At 34.5% G+C, this 26243-nt stretch overlaps 1 protein-coding gene and 1 long non-coding RNA gene across 3 annotated transcripts in view; one reads left to right on the forward strand and one right to left on the reverse strand.

Annotated features, from left to right (window-relative positions):
• Nucleotides 1-24392, forward strand: LOC136807097 (uncharacterized). 2 transcript variants are annotated; one of them, XR_010846642.1, is made up of 5 exons: nt 1-22; nt 14771-19637; nt 23214-23350; nt 23689-23792; nt 24147-24392. It is a non-coding gene; the product is annotated as an uncharacterized lncRNA (long non-coding RNA). The 2 variants fall into 2 exon arrangements; XR_010846641.1 differs by lacking the exon at nt 1-22 and adding an exon at nt 9899-9952.
• Nucleotides 1-26243, reverse strand: part of LOC136807112 (lysophospholipase D GDPD1-like) — a 186601-nt gene that overhangs the window by 118603 nt on the left and 41755 nt on the right. The gene's annotated exons all lie outside the window — the stretch shown is intronic.

Below are 26243 nucleotides of genomic sequence, written 5' to 3' on the forward strand. Positions count from 1 at the left end.
CCAGGATATCTGTTCGAAAAAGGTATGAGATTACACATTTTTTATAAGAACAAACTATATAAGAACATAAGGCTTCGATGACCAAAATGCTAAGAACAAGTTAAGAACATTTCTAGGCTTAAAAACCAAAAAGTCAAGAACATCCGAAGGTTTACAAAATTTTGGATGTTCTTATTAAAAAAAACATATATGTTGGATTCTCCACACTGGCAAAGATAATCGAATCGAATCGAATTGAATCGAATAAAGCGTGTTGGATAGTATAGCGTCTTAATGAGAGTTTTTCGTTGACGATGGCTTTCGATATCATCAAAAAATGGAGCGTATCGAAAAGCAGAAAGTCGAATTAGAGAGCGTCAACTGTATCTCCTATGGTTTTCTGTGTTAGTCATAAATCTGTCTTTTAATTTGCTCTCAGAGGTTGTAAAAGGAAATATTCGAAAATTTAACTTCACATGGTGCCTCAATGCCATGGACCTAAATGCCCGTCGAGTAAGTTATGTAAACTATTTATGTATTTGATTCTCAAGAAATATAAAAATGCGGGAGTTTAGTTTTTAAAAGATTATTAATAAGCTTTAACAGGGATTCTCAGTGTCTCCTCATTCCGAACCTAACAATCTCATTTTAATCAGGAGTACGATAAATTGATTAATTGAATGGATTAATAAGATTAACGTTGAACTTTTTGATAAATTACTAGTAGGTATGATAATCAACTGATTGATGATAAGTATCTAATGTGCAGGCTTTCATTTCAAAGATGTAGGACTAGGTTTAGGTTTTTCCCTTGAAAGTACATTTTTTAATAAGAACATCCAGAATTTTTGAAACCTTCAAATGTTCTTAGCATGATCTTATTTTCAGTGTTTTTATGAGTATTTTTTACCTATCTTCCTAAGAAACCAGGTGTTCTAGAGCCTGCAAAGCCTTAAAATGTTCTTAACTTACTCTTTAGATTTTGGCCGCCGAAGCCTTATGCTCTTCTATAGTTTGTTCTTATAAAAAAACGTGTATAAAACGTTTGACTGAAATGTTGCTAAAAAACTTTTCAAATTGTTGATTGCTAAATTAACAAATTATTTCTTTGAGAATATAGAGATGTTTTTTCAACTTATACTATCTCGCTACTGGATTTTCCGTTAGGTTACCAAGTACCAACGGGGTCTTGAAGTCAGACGTCTAACGTGTAAATAATGAAGTGTAGCCTGATTACATATCAAACCATTTTGGTCGTTTGCGTTGGGGAGACGGGGTATAGAGTCGAAAATCCGTCGAAAATTTATCATTTTTTGAGATTCTAGTCTCAACTTGTTAAAGATTTGGATGCTAAATGCAAATTGTTCAATCATTTCAAAAAGGAAATCCTCTATTCATTTTTTTAAGCCAGTATATGACGAATTCAATTTTAACTCCATAAAAGTTGCCTTTGTAATTAGTTATGCATTTAAAAGGGAACCAAATTATAAGATTTGTCGCCTTATATAATCTCATAATCTACTTAGGCTCAATTTTAAGTTGTTTACAGAATTGTCGGCTCAAAGATAAAGGGCAGATCAGAGGTGTTTGCATACAGCCCCCGTGCATCTCTTTGGAAAAATTCTTTTTGCTGGAGATTGGATTGGATTTTACTTGATCTTTGCCAAGACATGAGACGGTGACGAGTAGAAAATAAGTAAAAATAATCTTTCATACATGTTGGAAGGAATCTCACTCGACGTACGGGAGAAGCATCGTGATTCGGAATTTATTAATCTTACTTTTTGATGGTCGAATGTATCTTCTTTCGACGGTACCAAAGTCTACCATCATTTTCTAAGCCTTTCGGTAAATATGCATCTGAGTTTATGGGTTTCCTTAAGTCCATTCGCTTTTAAATGTGCTCTAATTTTTGTTTTGTTTATCATTTATCAACCAATGCTTCTAAAAAATTTTATACCGTTGAAAAAATGATTCAGAGCACTTTTTTATCTTTAAACATTAGTTGATTTAAAAAAATTAGAAAATGAAGACGGAAAAAATATTAAATATTAAAATATTGGCTGGACCCGGCCGGCCATGCCCGAAAATGAGGGCTGGGGTTCAGTTCAGGCAAAAAAAATAAAAAATCCTTGACCCGTTCTGAGTCACCATAATCTAAACCTTCCAGATGTTTAAAATCTTTCCGACCTTCAGAGCTTTAGCATGTTGGAAGAAAATTTCTACATCGAGTGACGGATGAAGTATCGGCGGGTATATGACAATATCTGACATCATATTCATCGGTCACTTTAAACACACGGATTCTTTTGTAGAAATCTATACAGCCACAATTCGTGAGAATATTTTAATACATACAGAAAGAAAGGGGGTATCCTGTATGATTCAATTAGCAGAGAAAGAGTTTTTTACCACGATTTTCTAACAAGTCCATACCCCATGATGTGCTATTATTATTTTCAACTCACAAAGTAGCACCGATATTGCTGAATCAGCAGAAAAATCACACCACTTTTTTCTCGTAATCTGAGCTATTTTTAAACACTCAGCAGTGATTGGTTGAAACCACAGCTAGATTTGAACTTCCAGCTTTTTAATTGGCTCATTTATCATGTAAATGTGATTGTAATTAAATAGATAGGAAACAAGCATTTTTAAAATTCTCTTCTATACCGGATTGAGATAGGATACACGTTTTTTTTTTATAAGGAACCTTAACTTTGCTCTGAGCCTGGAGGTCCTTATTTTTACAGAGAATTTCAGTCTCAAAGTTCCTTATCGAGTTCCTTACTACATAGGAAATTTTGAACTTTTTGCCCCTTGTAAGATCAAAATTTGGTCAAATTAGTCCCAATAAGGTACATTATTTTCAAATCCACTTATTCTCAGCCTGAGCAGTTCCTTAACAATTCCTTATAAACGTGTTCCTTATAAAAAAAACGTGTAATTATTTTTCTACCGTTTTATTTTATTTGTCAAAATAACGGAATCTTTCTATTTGACAGAACAGTTGAATATACGGAACCACTGTGGTTAATTAACTTTGCCTGGTTGGAAACTTTTCATTCATATTGTCCTTCAGCATTCATACTACTATGTACTTCTGATTGATTCGATTTTTTTATCATAACATTGTCAATTAGGTTATTTTCAAAGGATTTCTTAAATGTTTCGTCGGTGTTTAGTACCAGTTTTTAGTTCTTCAAATTTCAATATTAAAAGATTGGGTATGATTTGGTATATGGCTTACATATACAAGTTTGGACGAAAGATTTCGTGATGAAGAAGTTAGCGAGGTGATGGCCTAAAAATTGAAAAACTCAACCAATTTTGTTCCAACTTTTTGTAGATCTTCGAGATTTCGGAATGTTTTCAAATTATTTTTCGTTTTTATAGTCCCTAAAAAAATCGTTGAACCATTTCGCCTAATAAGTGCCCTCGGGCTTAGATTTGTATGGGTTTTTGTCTGTTTGTTTAGAATTTTGCTAAAATGTTCAGAGTATTGATCCAAGCCATGACACACTATTTCAGATTTCTTTGGATCTTAGGATATTTTAAAAACCAAATTTTGTCCATTGCGTTGGAAAATTTAGTTTATGTAACTCTTGTTCGATCTATGGCTTTTTGTTATTACTGGCAAGTTGTTGAGCAAAGCATAATGCCTGATTTTATAACTTAAAAGTGAACGTTCGATCATATGGTTCTATAGAGGTTAGAAACAAAGTTGGTATTTTAATGCGTTCTTTAGAAGTAACGGAGAATGTAATGTGTAATTCATAGCCGGAAGAGTTGCACAACATTTCATAAGGTTTTGTTTCTATGAGATGTTTTCTAACCCTACAGATAAGCTGGTCAAAACCTACTTATAGAGAAGCTAGAAAACAAAGTTTGATTGTTATATACTCATTACTATACTATAAAATTTTGTTATTGAATTACTGAATGATTCTGTTATTAAAATTATTTCCGCCCCTTTAAACTCTTAAATTTTCCGCCGTGCGGAAGTCAAAGATTTGTTACTAAGGTTATAAATCAAGCGTAAAACACAACTGTACAAGAAAATATGAAAACTTTGCATGGTTCATATTTGGATTAAACTAGTAAAGCTCGACAAGCATTTTGTACTAAAGAAATGAAGAGAGCACTGAACCAAGCAGGATATGCAAAATCCTGGCCAGTCGAGTGGAAAATTGCAAGCCATGAACCCTATTTTCAGTTAATACCATTGTGGATATCTCATTTTTTAAATATTTTGGCTTGGTTATTTTAAAGTTTTGGATCGGTTTACATACTTAACTGTAAAAGAGGCAAGTAAAGGGTGTTCCTCTGATACTAGAGCATTTTAAATGATGTTATGGCTGGTTACTTTGAATAATCATTGCTATTCTTAGAATCTAAAGAATCTTTGGGGAAAATTCAGTCAATGTATGGAATGTTTTTCCTAATGATGACAAATTTACAAATGCTATTGTTCGAAAACTGACCTTGTTATCAAAAGTATGTAACAATCATGTAATTTGAGCACAATTTTCCAAAATATTTTCTTTTACTTTACTTTATCAGTTTTGTTAATGATGTCATCTTGTACCTTGACTGTGATTGATTGCAACAATAGAATCTTTAAAATACCAAAGATAAATGTGCCATGAGGAGCCAGCTTCTCTTATTAGTCATGGCACTGCAATCCTCTCTTCGCTCTCTTGAATTAACAATTACGATCAGAAGTTGTGGAATGTCTCAGACTATGTTCAGATGTTAAGGTTTCGTTTCGCTCCGGTGTAATTTTCGTTACGGATCAAGAGCGTTGTATTGGTTTCGGAACGTTTCGGAGCAAGAACCGTTCCGATGAAAATAGTGGAGCGAAACCGTTTCGATCTGTTTTGCTTTGAAACGTCTTCTTTTTTATGTTTCGTATTTTGATGTTCACATTTGTTTCGGAACCTTCGTTTCGGAGCGAAACGAAGCCGTAACGTCTGAACATGGTCTCAAACGTTTTATGGACGTTGAAGCAATGTTATCGATCAGCAGATGGATTATCCGATTTTTGGAACGTCCGCTTGTTCAAGAGGTCCCGACGAATACAGAGAGCCTTGATTTACATGATCGAAAGGTTCTAACCCTTGCGTGGTATTTTAAAATAATTGTATGCTCATTAAATTCGTGATTAGTGGCATGTAAAAATTTCAAGTTTCTCTTCAAGTAGATATTCAATTGTCATTTTTGCGGTGAACAGTTTACTTAGTAGTATTCATTAAATGGTTGTCCATGTATTTCGTAAGATTGAATTTGCTCACCACTCCGAATGATGGGAGTATGAAAGGTCACGTGATTAATGTTAAAACCATTCGCTTCGGTGTGTAGGCTTTTTTATAGAGGTGCGTACGCGAAGTAAATTGTGAGATCCCCATCATAATATTTGGCAACCGAAGTTATTGGAATGGTAATTTTTAGAGCCTTTTATCTGTAAATTGAAAATTATCCACGGTAAACAATTGATGTGGCATAATGAAAAAAGCAACAAGCCTTAAAATCTTTATAGAGAATTCTTTTTTTTTTCAACGGAGGCGTCAAACACAAAGAATTGAAGCTATAAAATAAAATTTGATACTTGTTATTGAAAAATATAACTGTATTAAAAATTCGATAATCTTATCTTTCATCAAAAATCAAAAATTCTTAAAATATTTTTTCTCACAATTGCTATTCAAAACCCAAAAGTCTTTAAGAGATTAACACGGTTTAAATCATCTGATACAGCCTCTAACATTCATTTGAGTTTCAAAGTGTATAAAATTACTGTTAAAATGTCACTAGTTTTTTTTCTCAGCAGAGCGCCTACTAAGAGTTGTTGAGGTCATGTATTTTTCTGTATCATCTTGTTTTACACTATAAAATGGTTTTTGGTGTTAAATTTGATCTGATTTTATATTATATGTATTTTCAAATGAATTTTTAGAAACTAGCACGATAGGAGGAGGTTTATGTAAAAAATTGCCGAAGGGGCTTTCCGAGATCCCTAAAATTAAATCATGACTTTTCTACTGTTAAATTAGGTATTTGACGGAAAAGGTATATGTCGGTATTTGACGGAAAAGGTATGTTGGTATTTGACGGAAAAGGCATGTTGGTATTTGACGGAAAAGGTATATATCGGTATTTGACGGAAAAGGTATATGTCGGTATTTGATGGAAAAGGTATATGTCGGTATTTGACGGAAAAGGTATGTCGGTATTTGACGGAAAAGGTATGTCGGTATTTCATCAGGGATCGCAGGAGCCTCCCACCTCCAACGGAATCGAATACTATAATTACAATCGAAGTCAATCGAATTCTATCCAGTTTTCGATTTTGTTCGATAGAATTTCGAAAACGTTTTCTACTATTTGACAACCGAGGTTTGATGGGCTCGATTGCTTTCGATTTTACTCATAACCTTTACTACTTTTTGGATTATTTTTTATATCAAAAAGTTGATTAGGTATTCTACCAAGGTATTAACTATATTAATTTACATGCAAATTTCTCGACAGGGTTGAAGTCTTTTGACACTGCATGTCACTTTACAATGTATTACTTGGTAAAATAATATGTTATTATGTTGATGTCCCTGTATGTGTAATGTTATCTCATTTATTATGACAGAATTTACTTACTAATCCAATTGTAGATTTGGGTTCGTCTGTATCGCCACACACAGTGCATCATTTTTGCAGTATTATATCACGCGACTTTTTTCTTTTATTTAGTAATGTTTTTTTGGAACGGTTGGCAAACGCTATCACCCATTCGCATTTTTCAATCTGTGGACCCAGACGGGAGCCCGATTATAGTCTTCAGTTATGGTTAAGGTTGGAGCTTAGCTAGGGGCATTCGAGCCATGTTCTTGCCATGCAGGGATACCAGTAGAGCTTTTTTCATTAGAATCTGTAAATTTCACAATACATAGGTATTTGTGAACAAACCAGTTTTTTTCCGTGTCTCATTAGTGCAAGCGGTCAGGCGTAGGGTTTGTAACCAAAGTTTGTATTTACATATCGACTGATGTAGAGTCGTGATGTAGAGTGTACCTGTAAAAATTTGATATACCTTACAATCGTTACAATGTGTTATGTAATGTTTTTGATTGTTTACGGAATAAGCAATGGCTTTTAAAGTGCTGAGAGTCACGTCAAAATATGGGACATGAGTAATTTCACTCAAGTACCATGTCTACTTACCTTTCGACATCTTAATTGGTGCTAAATGTGCAAACCACTGCTTAATCGAAAAAGTGGACTGATTTCAGTGTTTTTACTTGTTGCTTTTCAGCACATTTGCAATGCATGAATATGAGCTCACATTTCAAATCTATATTATTTTGCATATTTCTTGATACTTGCATCGTTTCAGTAGTCAGATATTCTTCAACTGTAGCAGTGGCGCAGTTTTGAGAATGGTGGGGGGTGGCAAAAGGAAAACCTTTTTAGATGAAGGAAGGAATAATAATTTCTGTAACAATCTTCGTTGATGGTAATCTTTGGCTTAATTGTCCGATGGGGATAGCGAGTTTATGTATCTGCACTTTTAAGGACGGCGGAGTGACTGTAGCGATTTGGAAATACCTACAGTTTTGAGTCGTAAAATTGAGGACGGTCAAAGTGCTAATCAGCCGTCGTTCTCAGTCAATCAGGGTCCAGAGAAATCAAACCGTCTCCGTCACAGAAAAATACATGTACATGTACTCGCTAATGTCTCTGGGGAAGGTAACTTAGGCAAGAACTCTAAGGTCGTTTTTCTATTATATTATTTTTACTTTCTCGTTTTTCTAGGGAACATCGTTATTCTAAAAAAAGAAATTTATAATTGTCAGATATAGTACAGGAGCCTTACTGAGAAGCGCTTTGGTGTAATAAAGGTTGTTGCAAAAGAGAACGGCGCTAAATTAAGGTCTCCCTAAAATCTCAGACCTTTCCTTTCACAGAGGTTCCTGGTCTTTCTGTAAATTCGAATCTTAAAATTCTGAGATTAATTGTGCTGATATGCTCATCGAACTGAGATCTTGCATTAACATCATCAAATCTTTTGTCAAAATATTGTTTTTTTTTAAATGACGCACTAAACAAAACCTTGCTAATCGTGATCCATTTTATGAGCAAATTTAGATGATGACTCGAATATGATTAGCACACGGTTCTATTTCACTTGAGTGTCCTATTTGCGATTTTCATTTGCATAGTTAACTTTAGAGGTTTTGCGGACAGTGTCTTCTGACTGTTTTTCGATTCTTTGAACGGAATTTTTGATGTGATACTTTCTTCTGTTAATGTCCTGACGTGGAAACCAAAAATCAACTTGGGTTGAAAACTAAAACTCAGTATAACTGATTTTGATTACATTGCTCATGCATCAATTTATTTTTAATACACCTTTTCGATCGTAGCCGCCAATAGCCGCGTGGGCATTTTTTTGTCCGTTTTATCCCACTAAAACCGTCCCAGTCCATCCTTTTTTTGCACCTATAGACAATAGAAAATTGTGTCAAAAAGGATTGGATCGAGTTTAGGGGGATAATTAGATAATTAAGTGGCAACGTGCCTGACCTCGCGACTACGGTCGAAAAGGTGTATTCTGAAAAAACGTGGCACTCCTTTGGAAATTTAATCGATCATTTAATTCAAAATTCTGGCATAAACTTGATAGTACGATTATTTTATGAAATAGATTTATTTACTACTGCTACAGTAACATGATGTTTTGTAAATTTGAATAAGGGTTGTACCGTTAATCAAATTTCAGATGACGGATCGTTTGTAAGAATTGAAATGTTGTGACATTGGTTGAATTTTCTGGGTCAGAGTTTTGAATTGGATTTTTTCGTGATTTTGTAATTGAGTATTACTATTGCAATCAACCTTAACAATGTATTATTTCAACACTATTCAATTTTCGTTTGACGGTGAATTAGCTTTTTGAAGGACTTTGAAAGTTTTTGAGAAACTCTTGATTATTTCAAACCATAGACGTAAATAAAACCATTAAAAGTCGTTTTGGAAGAATTTAATAACCCTTTTAGACGTCGAATGATTTTCTCTGGCTGATAAGACAGAACGATCGACCTTGTTACATAATTCTTGTGCAATATCCTTATCCTTTCAACTTTAATTCAAATTTCCTACCAATTTGTTTGTAACTGACCCTGACCTCTTACATAAAGACTTAGTTTTCACATATAACTCATAAAAATTTTCTTAACCAAAAATCTTTGACAGTTCCAAACAGTGTCAACGAACTGCTAAAAACTAGAATTATATAAGCTCCTACATTTATCATTTCTTAAAGCGTTTAATCTGCTCATAACGCTTTGTCATTACGCTTTGAAACATCAAACAGATGTCTCTCCATAACTCGAGTAGTATCCTTGCAAAGAGAAATTCGATTTATGGAGATCTTAATTTAATAAATATTTCTTATCTTTAAAGCGGCAACTTTGTCATTAAGGTTTGAAAGTATTTATTGGGTTTATAAAGGTTTGAAATAGAGAGAGTAAAATTTGCCTATGAGTTTTTCTACCGAGTAGAAAAATTTTTTTTGCTTGCTTTATTTGGATTTTTACTTGGCATTAAAAACCCTTTGATTTGTTATGACTTTATATTTATATTTTCAAAGCAAACCTTTCAACTTCCTACAATTTTTCTTGCTAGAATTTCGTTTGCCTGACGTCATTAAAAAAGAAAGAAAATTCGAAAGAGGGCACTATTCTGTCGTCGAAGGACGTATGTCAGAATCACATCACTCATCACCGCATAAGATTTGGCTATTTCGAGTATCACGGCCTATTGACCGATGTAGACTGCGACCAGGGTTTTCTGGCTCGAATCCACGCTCCTTCAAATGTTTCTTTCATTTCATAGTAGAAAGCCGAGCTGGAAGAAGACTGTCTAAAAAGTCCTAGATTGCTTGGCTATCCACGTGCATAACTAAAGATTATTACAAGTATATAATTTATTCTTTAACTTTTTTACTATTTTGTGAGTGCTGCATTGATTTGATGAAGGAATACACCTTTTCGACCATAGCCGCCAATTACCGCGCGGGTATTTTTTGTCCGTTTTACCACCCTAAAACCGTCCGAGTCTTTTTTTCTCACCTAAAGACAATAGAAAAAAGTGTTGAAAAAGAATTGGATCGAGTTTAGGATAGTAAATTAAATAATAAAGCGCGACTACAGTCGAAAAGGTGTATTAAATGAGGATTTTATTCCCTCTATGCGTCACTTAAGACTTTTTAGTCTTGACTATTTTGAAACGTTTGGTGTCGTGATAGGATGTGAATGGGGTATTAAGTTGAGGATAGGGCTTTATCACAGTTGTTTGTTTACGCACTCGCACACACGGTAAAAAGGTATTTATTAATCATCCATCCCTTAGATTCATTTTGATGAATTTTCATGATCAGAGTGGATTGTTCGATGGATTGGTGTCATTTCTTAAATTCTATATGGTCATATTTTTTACGGATTTTTTAGTAATAGAACATTTCGAAAGATTATTTCATATGATAAAACTTGCAACGGACTGAAAAACATAAATAAAAGTTTAAAGGTTTTGTTTTTAAATAAGAGTGATATCGTTTGCTTACTCATCAATTCTAATTCACAATCTTTTTCACATTGGATTGACACAGATGTGGAGCAAGATTGGTCAGAAAGAGGAAAAAAAATCATTTTTTTGCTTATATCATCATAACATACTAATAGCATTAGACACTGTCCAGAAATGAAATATGTATCTGATATGAAACGGGAACACTGTCCAAGTTAGAAAAAAATCAGATTGGTACTCGAAAGAGAGAGTATGTCCAAAATTATACAGCTTCTTAGCTTGAATTCATTTATTCTCTTTAGACTCCATCAACGGAAAGGCTCTTTAGTTTTTGCTGAATATTGTTTAAGATCTTTCTGGTAGTACAGAGACAGTTTACAAATTAACAAGATTGAAGATAGATAGTCGTTTAGTTTTAGAGAATTGATTTCACTGGCGAGGATTTCAGTTGATTAAAATCTAACATAGTAGAGACTATAAGACGTTAACCCATCAAGATCAAATTTTTGATAATATATTTTTACTAGTACTAGCAAGCAAAAGAATAGGGCAAAGTTTAGTGTAGACTTTCTGATCAAGATGCAAGTCTTAAGCTTTACGTCTTTGGTTTTTTGAAGGGTGCTGTTTGTTGGACAAAAATAGTTTTGTGGTGGTTCATATGTATAAAGGACTCGTTCGGAAGTTCTCTATGAAATAGGATTGTTCCAAGCTGATATATACCACGTCATTTTAATGCTCTTATAAAACGTTACTTATAGAGTTTATCGAGGCGATAGATGTTGGTGTAAGGGTGTAATGGCGTTATTTTCTAAACGAGTGGTGATATAGTTACTTCTACAAAAAAAGGTTTTCAGATGCGGAGTCCGTTACATAATTGATATGAGTGCTCGTTACACCAAGGCCGATCAACAAAGCAACGAACAAATAACGTTAAAATGACGTTGTGTTCTAGCTGGGTAGACTACAGGTTGTTAGTTATTGTTACATAAATCAACGCGCGAGTTAAGCATCTATCATTTTCAAGAAGCTGCAAGTCTCGTGTATGTAGAGTTGTTTGTCGAAAGCTTAAAGCACAAATAGCAGTACTTAAAAGCTTAACGAAACATGTACAGAAACAAATATTATATCATCTGGGATGGTGTCGGTTTTTTGCTTATTCGTGAAAGTTTTTTATACTTGCTGGTGGACCATGAGGGTCGGAGCTATTGCATGTTGGTCCAACATTATTAAGACGCGAGCGATTAAGGTCAAATGGATGTTGTTTATGTTAGATTAGCGTTGCTTACGTTAGATTGGCGTTGCTTACGTTAGATTTACATTGCTTACGTTTGATTGGCGTTACTTACGTCAGATTGGCGTTGCTTACGCTAGATTGGCGTTGCCTGCGTTAAATGAGTGTTGTTCATGTAGATCGGACGTTGCTTGCGTTAAATTGGCGCTGCTTACATTATAAAGACGTTGGGAACGCTAGATAGACGTTCTGGACTTTTTACCATCTGGGTCAATTGTTTCTTACTACTCAAAGTAGGGCCACACAAAAGGTAACTTTTTTAAATTTACTGCTGACCCAAGAATTTGAAATTTAAAGCTTTTACAAATTCGTGCTATTTTGGAGTATTTTATTTCAGTTCTAGACCATTTTACTATGGATTTGAACATAGGTGTTAATTCTGATTGATTTCGTAAGAATTTTTGGGACAGTATTGTTCAGTTTCAATGGAGACTGAAACATACAGGATGCACGAAGCTGACCTTTTTTTACTCTTACATAGTTTTGTTTGACAGAGAAGTTGGTCCTGTCATTGAAAAACTGTATCCAGTTGTGGGGGCTTTATAAGGATAAAGAGTATTGCACTAATTTATGTAGTAAGCTATAAACCCCCTTCAATCAGACCGGCCGATGGTGTTCGCATAACAGCAGAGCCTCCATAACTCGAACACGTATGGGGAACAGGAGTTTGTTCGAATTATGGAAACTTGGAGCTATGGAGATTGGTTTAAAAGACATTTTTCACTGAAGGGCTGGTCCCATGTTTGAGTTTTAGTATAAGGAGACATTCGAGTTGTAGAGGTTAGAGTTATGAAGAATCCACTGTATTTTGATCTCGAGTTAAGTTTAGCCTCGTTTATCATTCAGGATTTCTTTACTGTTTATTATAAAACTTAGTACATAATTTTTTTGTTCTTAAATGTTGTCTAGCTTTTCTACTAATATGCTTATGCCAGCAAGTTCAAATTCTTCTTGTCAGCGTTTTTGGCTAACCATACTTCAAATATCGACTTTTTTAATTATGCAAAGTCGCATGAATTATGACTCACAAAGAACAATATAAATTAGGATAAATTAAATTCCACTTTGTTGACAATCCTCAGGAGATTCATGATGACGTCATCAGTGCTGTGAGCACAATTTTCTTAACAAACGTTAAGGATTAAAACGGGAAAATGGATGAGTTCATTGATAAGATCATTAGACGATAATGACTCTTTGATTTTTCATAAGAATGGAGTAATCTGAAAGCTCTAACAATAACTCTTGGTTCTCCATTTCTGGATAGTTTTTTTTCACTTTCAAGTAATTTCTGAAAATAAATGGGATCAATGATGGAAACGCTGATGAAAAAGCCTTGATTTTTTTATGGACATTATGAATTTAAGAGCTAACTTCTATATTATTCTTTCCAAAATATTCTTATAAAAAGTTTTGAAGTCATTAATAAGAACAACAATTGTCGAAATGATCATATGATGATGATGACGCAATGAGTAGAGTTCAGAAGATAAATGGATGATAATTTTTATTGTGTGGAAAGTTTGTACACACAATAATAAGATCAGTCTGGAGAGGTACGTGTGGTGTGATGTGCTGGTATTGAAGTTAGTGATTCGTTGTTTGTGGTTTTTTTTTCGATTCGGATTAGATTATTTGTCTGCATTGAGGAAAACTACAGACAGAAGCGTTTGTTAACCTACATATCCAACCTGTAATTTTTTTGCTATTTTGAGTTTCTGCCATTTACAGCTTGGTCTACACTGGGTTGGAAATATTTTAGCCTTGTGCGATAATTTACAGCCTGGTCTACACTGGGTTGGAAATATTTTAGTTTTGTGCGATAATTTACAGCCTGGATATCGTTAAAATCTTAGAAAAACTTCTGCGTGTATTCGTAGAAAACTCAAAGACACTAGAAGCTTATGAGTAAGGTTTTAATAGAAAAGGAAAGTTTTCTAACATAGTATGATACCATCAGTTAATCGTCAGTGGTACGATATGAACATTCGTAATTCTGTATAATTTCCTCGCCTTATATGGAAAGTAAATTAGCAAGTCGCAATTAGTGGTGACAATTAAATCCTTTTGTTATCAAACACAGGACAAATCAAAAGGTCGTTAAAAAGTTCAACAACCATAATTAAACTTGGAATGATAATTTGTCCCTGACAAAAGTTTGTCCACATGTTTCAATTTATCAAAAAAGTGTGACGCAATGTTTGAAACAAATTCCAACGTAACCGCATAGGGAATAGATCATTTAATGTTTAGTATCAATCTATTTATAAAACAAGATACTTGTGTCAATTAAAAGGACACTATTGTCCACACGAAAACACAAATTGCTGACCGATGTATAAAGATTACGAAAGTTTTTGATGTATGAGCTTTTTGTGTGGAAAGGAACTTTCTGATATCAGCCCACAAGTTTATCGAGTGAAAGGAAAGTACAATTTGGTTTTGAATTACATAATTATGATTGTGGGCTGTTTTGTTCAAGAGGGTCGCCTCCTCTTGAGAAATATTATTCGGGTAACACCATTTGTGTTATTGGTCATAAATAGATATACAGTATACATCAATTATATCAATTCTAGAGAGTACAGTCTTCTTCTTCAAACGGTTCTCTCGTAGCGGACTGTTTTGAGACTAACTCTTACTTGCATTCGTTATGGCCTTGATATATTGCATCATTATAGAGAGTATTTCTTTGCGGCTATTCGTGTTTTTTATCAACCGTTTGGGCTTCGTTTTTGGACACCCAATAACTGCTTTCTGGAGAGAAATTGTTTAACTTGAATACCCACTAACAACATTCGACTTTCGTTCGGGCGTTTAGGTGGCGGAAACTTTACGCATATAAGTGTTGATGGGTTCTTCTCTATATTTTTTTAATGTAATTTAATAAAACTAAAATCGTCTCAATCTTCTTTTCAGAATTTAATGAAAAAACAAGAAAACAAAAGAACACAATATAAATTATCAAAGACGAATCTAATTGGTTAAAACTATCGACAATCAGATCTTCATGGCACCCGACCATAACATCTCTACCATTCCATTACGATTACAAGCATTAAATGAAGACTTAGCTATGGCAGACACTCACACATTCCCTTTAAATGATTACGTAGTGATCCATCAGTGCGATCCACCTTGTACCGATTGCGAATTCATTAAAGTCTCAAATAAAGAAGCTCTGCAACTAAGCTTGAAAGAGGAGAAAAAGAAGAACGAAAAATATAGAGAACGCTTAAATGATATTTTAAAGAAATACGGACAGTCGTTACGTCAGATTGAATATCAAAAAGCAAGAATCGAAGTTTTGACGCGACAATTGTCCGACGAACGTCGGGATGTAGGGAATATTAGCGACTTTAAATTGGTAGCAAAAGACGAATATACCGTCATCGAGCATTCTGACGACAGTCTGACGGATGATGACTTGGTTTGTTTTAACAATAAAGTTAAACTTGAAATTTTTACTGATTGAGATTTGCAAGTCTGGATGTGAAACCCGAAATGTGTGCCCGAATCCTGTAACGGATATCGGATTTGAGAGATCGAATTTCAAGATTCGAACAAATAGTAGACTGTTGCTGTAGTAGTAAAACAGAAAAGTGAAAATATTCAATACGGCTCTATATTACGAAACTTCAGGTATATATGTTCTGTATTATCAGGCGTAACAAGTTATGCTCGTTATCGGAGCATTAAAGACATTGTCAAAGCCATAATACCCTTCTTTCGGAATTTTGTTTCATGATTTCTGGAGACACTTATATTGCCATGTATGATGTATATCAATTTTAAAGCAAATTTTAACCCTGGTTGTACTCCAAGTTCATGATAATTTTAGAACTATATCCATACTTTTCCCCTGTCATTACCCCCCCCCTGTCCCATCTTTGTGATAACCCTTTTAAATTTGGTACCATAACCCTCCTGAAAATGCTTTAACAAGATATATAACTTATCTTAGAGAGCTATAGACCAATCTCTCATATAGTCCGGCGGTGAAAAGGGCTTTTTTGCATCAACCCTTACAAGTAGTAAATATGGGTTTTTATTTTATTTTCTCATTGTATGGTCCCTTGGGACCCCAAAACCGGTTTTTGCCAAGCTGGCAACGCTGGCAGTATAAGAAAGTTTCAAATCCGCAGATATAAAAAATGACATAATGTTATAGAATTATGCGATGTGATTGGCTTCTGACTTGAGTGAGGCGGGAATCCATAAAGATGGTAGACCTAGTAGCGAGAAGTTCAATTGTCCTGGTAGCTGGTAGCTGCTGTAATAATACTTTTTAATGATCTGTTTTAATGATTTTCAAGATTTATGGAACCTGGCTCTTGGTTGATATAGCAAAGTCTCTTGATTTATCATCATTTAAGGGCCTTAGATTGTAAAGTGGAGGGGCTAACATATCAGAGAGAGGAAAAACAGGAAATTTTAGTTTGGACCGCCGACCCACATTATTGCTAGAAAATGTTCTTTTACCCATGGTATGGGCCAGAAATTGAGCAGTACTTTTAAATGATTAATGGCAATTGAATTTTTTCGCTAAGAAAAGGGGTGTGGTGGACGACTATTCTGCTGGCTTTGTCTGATATGATGGTTAACCTTTGTGTGCTCAGATCATGATTGTTTTCTGCTGTGTAAAGGGATGGGTGAAAACAAAACAATCTGACAAATATGCTTTCTCAAAATTGTAAGGGCCGCGCTCTTCTAAAAGGACTAGCAGCAGTGACAACAAAGATGCGTGATTGTGTTACGAAATAGGCTTTAGGCAGGGCGCGCGCTGTATCAAGAAAACCAGACGGTGTCAATCGAACAAATCGAACGCCGAATCAATTGAACGCAATCGAACACAATCGAATAATTGCGATTCGATTGTCGAACGCAATCGAATCGCAATCGATTATTACCCAGAAATTGCCGTTCGATTGCTTCGATTACGTTCGATTGTATTCGATTATGTTCGATTGTGTTCGATTGATTCAATTGTATTCTATTTTATTCATTCTAGTACGGTTACTTACGCACTCGGCCGTCCATCCTAAAAAGAGCTTTAAACTAAATTTTAATTTAATCGCAATCAACAAACTGATAATCGAAGATCAATCGAACCAATAGACCTTTTTTCAAAGAGGCCACCCTGTTGAATAATTATGTAGTCCAGCAGAAAAACAATGATACATCCATGCATAATTATTACAATATGCATGAAACAGTAATTATGCATTGCTGTATCATTGTTTGTATGGCTGGACTACATAATTATTCAACAGGGTTGCCTCTTTGAAAAAAGGTCTATTAAACATAGGTTGACTATCAATCGAACCAATCGAACGTTACTTGAACGCAATCGAACACAATCGAATATTACCCAAGAATCGACCGTTCGATTGAGATTCGATTGCGTTCGGTAATCGAATCACAATCATTCGATCGCGTTCGATTGCGTTCGATTGGTTCGATTGCAATTTCCGTTCGAAGTTGTTCAATTGACACCATCTGGAGAAAATTTAATTTTTTACTTTCTTTTCTGACCAGACGATCTCAATCGAACAGAATCAATGATCGAACCAGTCAAACCAAATCGAATGCAATCAACCGATTGAAATTCGATTGTCGGACGCAATTGAATCTCAATCAAACATCAAAATTCTGGGTAATATTCGATTGGTAGTTTGATTGTTGTTTGACTGCGTTTGATTGTCGTTTAATCGTCTTTCGACTGCGTTTGATTGCTCTACAGTATGCTCTAAAGAAGGCTGATTTTCCATCGTAAATCAAAGAAGAGAGTTTGACGCCCTCTGATGTCCCGAAAAGATACAATCCACCACTTTTGTCATACTTTCTCAACCGTATGGAAAGGATATGATTTGTCACGTGACCTAATTTGGCAATTTTTCCTTCCACCCTTATGATAACACTTGCTTTTCTCATCCGGCCCTTACTCGCTTCAGGTCGAATCCTTAGGTCACGGTTCAAAACCACATGTTAGCAAAGCAAAAGAACCGGAACCATGACGCAACCGCCAGCACCGCGCAATCGAATGCAATCGAATCTCAATCGAATATTACCGCAATTTTCAGATTTGATTGATATTTGATTGATATTCAATTGCGTTCGATTGAGATTCGATTGCATTCGACAATTGAATTTCGACTGGTTCCGTGAATTTTCTATGGAAGGACTATTTTCCTCAGATGATTAATTTTCAAGGGCCTTCAGAGGTTTACCGTGTCTGTAAGAAAATTATAACAACCAGCTGTTATCAGGTTTTAGCTCTGGTTTGCTGGCCTGTGCTTACCTGCTGGGAGCTTCTGGTGGGCAGGCCACTTTTTCTGCTACTGTATATACCATGTAAAAGCTAGGCGTACTAACTACCATGCAATGCTTATATATTGAAATCTGCAATAAAACGAAAGCGGTGACTTCTTCTCAGTGGCTTCCGTAACTGCTCCATCGAAAAGTGGGATTTTTTAAATTTCAACCAATGAAATTGCCGTGTGTGATGAATGTTGACAATCATATGTTGGTATATACCGTCAACTGCTCCAACTTAGGACAAGTGTACGCAACATGGGACTTGTTGATATCTGGCCTGTATTTTCACTTACTGTTAAATCTCTTTGACAACAAATTTGTTTTGATAACTCCACCAAGTTTATCAATCATACTTTCTGTCATAACATGTCACAAGAACTTTCACTGATAACGCGCCCTTTTTAACAGAATGGAGAATTAGAGAACGCCCGCCACCTAACCGCCTACCGCCTGATGAGATTAACAAATAGCTAGTGTGTAACTTGTCACGCAAGTGACGTCAAACGCTCACATTCACGTGTTTTCCACTACGGATTTTTTTCATATTTCGATTTAAAAGCCTACTCAATGTGAAAGAGAAATCGTGTATTTTTTAATACGCGGTTCATTGAACTCAAATCAAATGACTTTGGAGATTCAGTGAAATGGTGGTGGAATGGCCGTCCCATGTTGCGTAAGATAGTCCCAAATTGGAGCAGTTGACGGTAACATTGCTCATCTCATGAAACCCGTCAACTTAATTTTGAGTTAACCAATCTTTGGGATTTGGCAAAGATCTTTTATTGGTTTCTTTAGTTGGATTGCTTGCGTCATGGATGACTCATGCCTTATTTCTTGGAAACATAGGTATTTCCCAGACTGTCAGGATTCACAGCATGATTCTGCTCTGATTTCATTTGTCACTTGAATATAATAGTTTTAACCAAATTTAAATAATAGATGATTAAAAATTTCTTTTCTGGATGATGCAATATTGATTGGTCAGCATAGGGCGCTTATGCTCTAAAGGAGTTGGCCAATTCAATTGGAATGAAACATAATCGTAATTGAACACAATTAAGGCTAAAAAACACGACTCACCTTCAGAACATTTATCCCAAGTAGACAAGTCAGAGAAATATTGGAATGATTTTTTTTAAGTACTTATTCTAAAATGACATCCTGATTAGCAACAGGGCTATTCATTTGGATTCTAGAAAGGTATACTATAATAGATGGTAACTATATCAATTTTATATGCTCTTTTTCAGTTAAAAATTGACTAATTGCGTAGCCATTCATCCGTTCATCCATCCATCCATCCAACATATTTATTTTGGTCATTTTCAAAAGATTTTTTTGTGGTGCACAGCATCTTCTTGGCTAATGATAACAGAATCCATGATAACTTCTTTGCTGTTACCAAGACCAATGGCAGGGACCAAAAAGTTTGGTTTAGATAACAAGACAAAAGGAGACTTATTTGAAGGTTTGGATTTTTTATATTCAGTTTTAGAGTTTATAACTTAACTGTGAACTCCCCATTCTTGGGAAAGAAGCTGTTAACCTCCTTGAAACAATTTTCCAAGAATTCCAACAAATTTTATTTACTTTAATGACTTTTTTGCAAATTCATATCGCTGCCATCAAGGCAAAAGATCCAATATCAAAATTAGTGTTTGAGAAAACTGAGAATTTTTTCTGTTTGGCTTAACCTTAAATCTTGAGCTTGGCCCTTTTTTCATAGTGAGGGGGGATCCCATCTATATACATGAAAAAGGGTCAATCTCAAAATTTAAAGTTAGCAAAACAGAAAAATTCTTAGTTTCCTCAGACACTGATTTTGAGATTTGACCTTTTTGCTTGATGACAGCGATATATACACTTTTATATATACACTAATGGATGGATTCCATGCTCAGTTTAACCTCAGCCTAAAAAAAAAATCATCCACACAATAGCCTATTCCAAAAAATCAGCCAACAGGCAGATTAATTTGAATGACATTCTCTTATTTACATTTGAAGATTCTTTTTCAAATTTTGTGAACTGAAGCTACAGTTATACGTTTAAAAGGCAGTGTTTAGGCAGGGTATTTTTCAAGCACTGTTAATTATTATTATTTTTGCCACAGTTATTTTGTGGCAAAAACTCAATTTCAAATTGATTTTTCAAACTCAATTTTCTAAAATGGAGAAATGAAGGTACAAAAACTTGAAAATATCAACTGTACTGTATTGCAATGAGTCTTATAAGTAACAAGGTTTTTTCAAAATTAAGTTAGAAATTTTTAGCCTAAAGATGCATGAGTAAACACCTATTTTGGACATATAGAGGGCGAACACTTTCTTCGTCGCCCAACCTTGGTGGGTGATATTTTAAACCACTGCATTGAAATTTTTCCGACCGATACAGTGGTAAGGAAGATTGCTTGGAAAATACCCTGTTAGGAATTTGTAGGTTTGTATCTGGTTTTATACTTACCAGCAACCATAGGGTATAGTGGTAGAGTATCCAGTTATGGTGTGCAATGTTATGGCTTCAATCCCCAGTCGGGACATAAAAAGATTCCCAAAATGGTACTTGATGCCGCTCTGCTTGATTCTCAGCAATTAAGAGAAAGATCAAGGGTAAGTGGAGCAATTTAGGGAAAAAGGTGGCATCCTCCCCTACCTCCGACTGCAGTCCCAGGATTACTTATACTTACATATAAGCATTATGCTTACCATCTTTTGGTACTACTGCCGTTTGGGGTAACTTTCATAAGGCTTGAGGTGATTATCATCATCAGCATCATCATCAGACAAACAGAGTAATAAAACAATGATGTGCCCAAAAAAGTTTTGTAGATAACGATTTTTCAATCCTTGGTCACCCATTTGTAACTATCATACTCCAATCAAAGAGATTAGAGTCCTCAAAATGCAATAAAGACATCATGTGGCCATTTTGTCTCTTGCGATGGACTATTTAAAGTTGATTATATTTAAATAATGATCGCTAAATTTATTGTCTTTACAAATTCTATATATTGGCAGTAAAACTGACGTGGACCTAAATCTAAAGAATCAAGAGTGTAAAATCAGTGGTTAGCAGAGGTGTAATGCAAAGTATCAAGCAAAATGTGATGTTTTAATCTATGAAAGGTTTGCATATATAGTCCAACATGTCCCTGAGGAGCTTTATTTATATACAATCACGACTTAAACAAAACAAAACAAAACATTCACAGATAATGTAATCTAATTAAGAGAAGGATTTATTTCTTTGCCATCCCTCTCTATTCCCTTTAAAAGGCTAAACCAAAGATACTTATGTAATGACCCGTTTTACTTTGAAAACCTTCTCAAAGGTATTCTTTTCTAATTTAGCATTATGGTTTAACCAAATTTATCCGACAATCAATCCAAAAATGTTAGAAGCAAAGTATTTTACTTTTGAACACTTTCAAAAGGTATTATAAAGTAATGAAGGAAGCAGAGTAGTATACCATACGTACGATATTCATAAAACTTGAACAACCTGAACAGTACCTCAAAGACATGCAATCTTCTTTTTTTTTTGAATTTTTAAAGACTCGGCCTCGAAAAAGATTCAAATTTACATTAAAGGAAGAAACGGCAATAGACACCAAAGGCAGACGGATAAATTGAAAAGAATGAATGGAAAGCAAGCGAATGCAATAAATAATAGAACAGCTAGGTGAAAGACACTCTAATTTGACGGTAGACGCCTCACTTTTTTCTATTACCTTTCATGCAGGTGATACCATATTGCAAGAATTCCTGGTTTGTTTTGCATTGCCGAAAAAGTCACCCTCTTCAACGGAGAATCTGTTGTACTGAAAACAAATAAGCCAGAGAGTTTTGGTCTTCATAGCTTAGCCGTCCTCAGTCACGAACATCGTCTCCTAAAGTTAGATAGAAATCACGCAAATGTGGTTTCGGCATTTAGTTTGGTCCCCACAAACGGGATATTTGCTCATGTTATGAAATTTGAGTATGGCACAAGTCTATTTGAAATGTCACTAAAATCTATTTTCATATTTTCTATTTCAAATTTCAAGTCGATCATCGAGGGAGTTGCCGACGGACTTAACTTTTTGTTAACTTTTTCATTCATAACCATCTTATTACAGACAACATTATTGTTATTAATAGTTCCCCTAGAATAGTTGGGTTTACGTTTCCACCAAAAACAATATATACAAGATGTCTTAAAAAAGTTTCAAGGTTCAAATCATTTGGCTACCGAATTATTCAACGGGTCTTGTGCTAGATATTCGACCGATGTTTATGTATTTGGGGTGCTAGTACAAAGCATCTTAAAGATGAGATTCGGCTTTTCAATGAACATAAACTTCAAGTCCAAAGTTGACTGTTATGCTGACAGCTTACGGCAGACCTAAGGCTATCGCGCAAGTTTCTGGATTAAAAAACAAAACGCATGCTATATTACAAGATATGATTTTTAGATTAGATAATATTTAACATTATGCTTTTTCTGTTTCCTTCTTAAGGCTAAGTATTTACTTTTTCAAGCAGTTTCAAGAACCCTGCTGTTTTATCGATCCAACTGGTATTATTATTAGAAACAATGCCAATTTATATAAAAAACAATTAATATATTTCAAATAGTAATAGTTATCGTTGCATACGGTACATTGTTTTTTAAATATATTTTTCGTCTTATTCTCCGAGTCTTTAGGAGAGATTTAGGTCTTCTTTTTGCCAATCAAATTGCTAACTTTTTTTCATGTTTGCAATAAATTCAGGTAGTTAGTCTGATTCAGCGGATTCAGTTCATAGAGAACAATAGTTTCTCATTTTTCGAAATGGCCTAAATGTTGCTTTATTTAATTCATGTGAATTTTCTTATTATGAACATTATAAAATCCAAGCCGATTTTTAGGCTTTGAGGAAATTTAACCATTGTGTAACCATTTGGATTTGGGCCATTTGAAGTAAACTTTTCGTTATCAAAGGATTTGGAAAAGATTTTCTCAAAATTTTAAGTGTCTGTAAAATCTGTGAAATGTTTTCGATTTTTAATTCTCTCTCTTTAGTGCATTGGAAAAAAGTTATCAGGAAACAATCCGAATCGTCAGCCGGAACAAGTTGGAGTTTTGCAAATTTCTGTGATAACGTCATATGGACGAGACGAGTCGAGAGAGTTACTAGTTATCCTTAGTCAAATAAAGAGGTGTGTATTTCATAATCTTGGATTAATTACCACAAGCATTTCATGTGTTATCGTGTTATTCTGTACATTTCCAATCCGATCGGGACAAGTTGAAGGCAAAAGGCATACCCTCAATTTGAAGAGCTTATATATCAACATTTGAAAAACACAATTATGTTTAATAAAAAAATAATTGAAAATGATCGATCTATATAGCTCTTATCAAAAATTGTGTAGTTAAGTAATTTGGCACTCTATCGGTATTATGTCATATATTAATATCCTAATTTTAGAGAAATCATCCTAAACAATATAGTTCGGCAATAAAAAAAATTAATCATGACATTTTCTTTCTACAGGTGATTGCTTATTCAGTGAACAGAAATAATTGCTTCCTTGGCACTCGATGAATATGGCTATACCTGAGTATCCAGTCTTTTTTTCAAGTTCAGCTCATTTTGAGGTGAGAAGGGTTATAAAGGGTGCTTTTTTGCTTTTTCTTTACAAAGCATTTTTGCATAGTTTTTGTTTTACATACACGCTTTTTTTATAAGAATAGTGTACTTTGGATGAGGGTCAAGTATTCTTAACCAATTGCCGAAATTGAGGGTGATAAAACCCAGTTTTTTTCTGTTAATCAAATACAAAACTGTATTGACTGTATTCTTATCAAAATCTGTGAGGGTATTCTTCGGGTATTCTTATGATTTTCATCCTGATATTCTGATAGAAGATATTCTTATGAAATGTGTTTTCCTACAGACCTAATGAATTTTGATTATATTTTTGATTTGTTTCTATGTTTGTTTTTTCTTAGGTATTTAATGATCGATAGCAAAACTGGATGTAATATCATTAATTGGACCATTCAATGATTTTAAGAGAAAACATAAACTCGAACATTCTTGAACTGAGATATCTGTTGTTGATAAATTAAACTAATAGATTGTAGTACGCATTGTTTGTGATGGAATATTTTTTATTCATTGGAAAGATTTCAGTGAAATAAAAATTTTTAGAATACATATTTTATACGGACAATGAGTTTTAATTTAATTCTTTTTGAAATTTTCACATTCACATTTTAGGTTATTTTGATTAAGTTTAGATTTATAGCTGGATTAATTTTATTTTATTATTATTATTATATACTCATAGAACTCATCTTATATCACATTTTTCATACAGTAATTGTATTCGTGGTATACTTAGACCTCAGGCACTTGACTTCTGGCCATTTTTAAGTCATTTGGATTTTGTCGTTTTTGCTCATTTTCGACTTAGTCTCTCACAAATATTCAATTATCAATTACTCATGTACGAACTAGATATTTATTAGCATTCATTCATTGTATTTATTTAGTTTGACAGTATTGAAATATCAACTCACAATTTCAATCGTTTGTACGTGACCATATGCGGTAAACCCCACACGAAGTAGGCACTTTCTCCCCCTCTCAAAGGAAAAAGAGGGAGAACTCAAAATACAACTTTGTCGGTATACACAAATAATCATGTAATCATTTATGATATGTGTTGAGGTAGTGCCTTCGACGTAATCATTTATGATATTGTTTGAGTAGTGCCTTCGACGTAATCATTTATGATATGTGTTGAGGTAGTGCCTTCGATGTAATCATTTATGATATGTGTTGAGGTAGTGCCTTCGATGTAATCATTTATGATATGTGTTGAGGTAGTGCCTTCGATGTAATCATTTATGATGTGTTGAGGTAGTTCGATGTATCATATGTGTGTCTCCCAAAATATTTCTAGGGACTATCTTAAAGTCTTAGAAGGCATATCATCGACTAAAAGAAAGGAAAATCTTGACGGTGACAAATTCCCACTCTAGTGGGGTCGTTCAGCATAATTTACGGGAAAACAATATGATCTAGCTGAAACTTTCTCCAGACCTTCTCTATAGGATGGTTATACCTCAGGAAAAATTCCCCTAAAATCCCACTGGTGGAACATCCCTTTTTTGGGACATTTCTTTTTTCCCCAGGCAAAACCCTAAGGGCGAAATTTTTTGAAAATTTCAAACTCATTTTCAGACATTTTCAAGTATACCATTCGAAAGCTCTCGAAAAACTATATAGAAGACTTTTAAACGGGTATAGCCGATTTCATTACCTAACTCAAGATAATTCACGCAGAAGATGCTATTTATGGTCAATTTTGACCAAAGTGTGGCGAAAAGTGGAACTTGCGCATGAAATATCTCGAGTTAGGTAGGGAAATCTGCTATAACCGTTTAAAAGTCTTCTATATAGTTTTTCGAGAGCTTTCGAATGGTATACATGATATTGTCTGGAAATAAGTTTGAAATGTTAAAAAAATCTCGCCCTTAGGATTTTGCCTGGGGAAAATAGAAATGTCCCAAAAAAGGGATGTTCCACCAGTGGGATTTTAGGGGAATTTTTCCTGAGGTATAAGCATCCTATAGAGAAGGTCTGGAGAAAGTTTCAGCTAGATCTTATTTTTTTCCTACAAACAGCCTGTATTTTTGTAACACGACCACACTACTCCGCTCGAATTTTGATCTCCCAAAATGTTTCTAGGGACTATCTTAAAGTCTTAGAAGGCATATCATCGACTAAAAGAAAGTAAAATCTTGAAGGTGATAAATTCCCACTCCGCTCGAATTTTTATCTCCCAAAATGTTTCTAGGGACTATCTTAGAGTCTTAGAAGGTATATTATCGACTAAAAGAAAGGAAAATCTTGAAGGTGATAAATTCCCACTCCGCTCGAATTTTTATCTCACAAAAGGTTTATAGGGACTATCTAAGAGTCTTAGAAGGCATACATGTTTTTTCTTTTATAAGCATAACGTTTATAAGCATATGCAGGCTCAGTTTTTGGTACCTAAACAATGGCTCTATTGTTTGAGAACAATAGAATGCTAAGCA

The sequence above is a fragment of the Clytia hemisphaerica genome, unplaced genomic scaffold (assembly GCF_902728285.1).
Source record: "Clytia hemisphaerica strain Z4C2 unplaced genomic scaffold, Clytia hemisphaerica genome assembly, whole genome shotgun sequence".
Lineage (NCBI taxonomy): Eukaryota > Metazoa > Cnidaria > Hydrozoa > Leptothecata > Clytiidae > Clytia > Clytia hemisphaerica.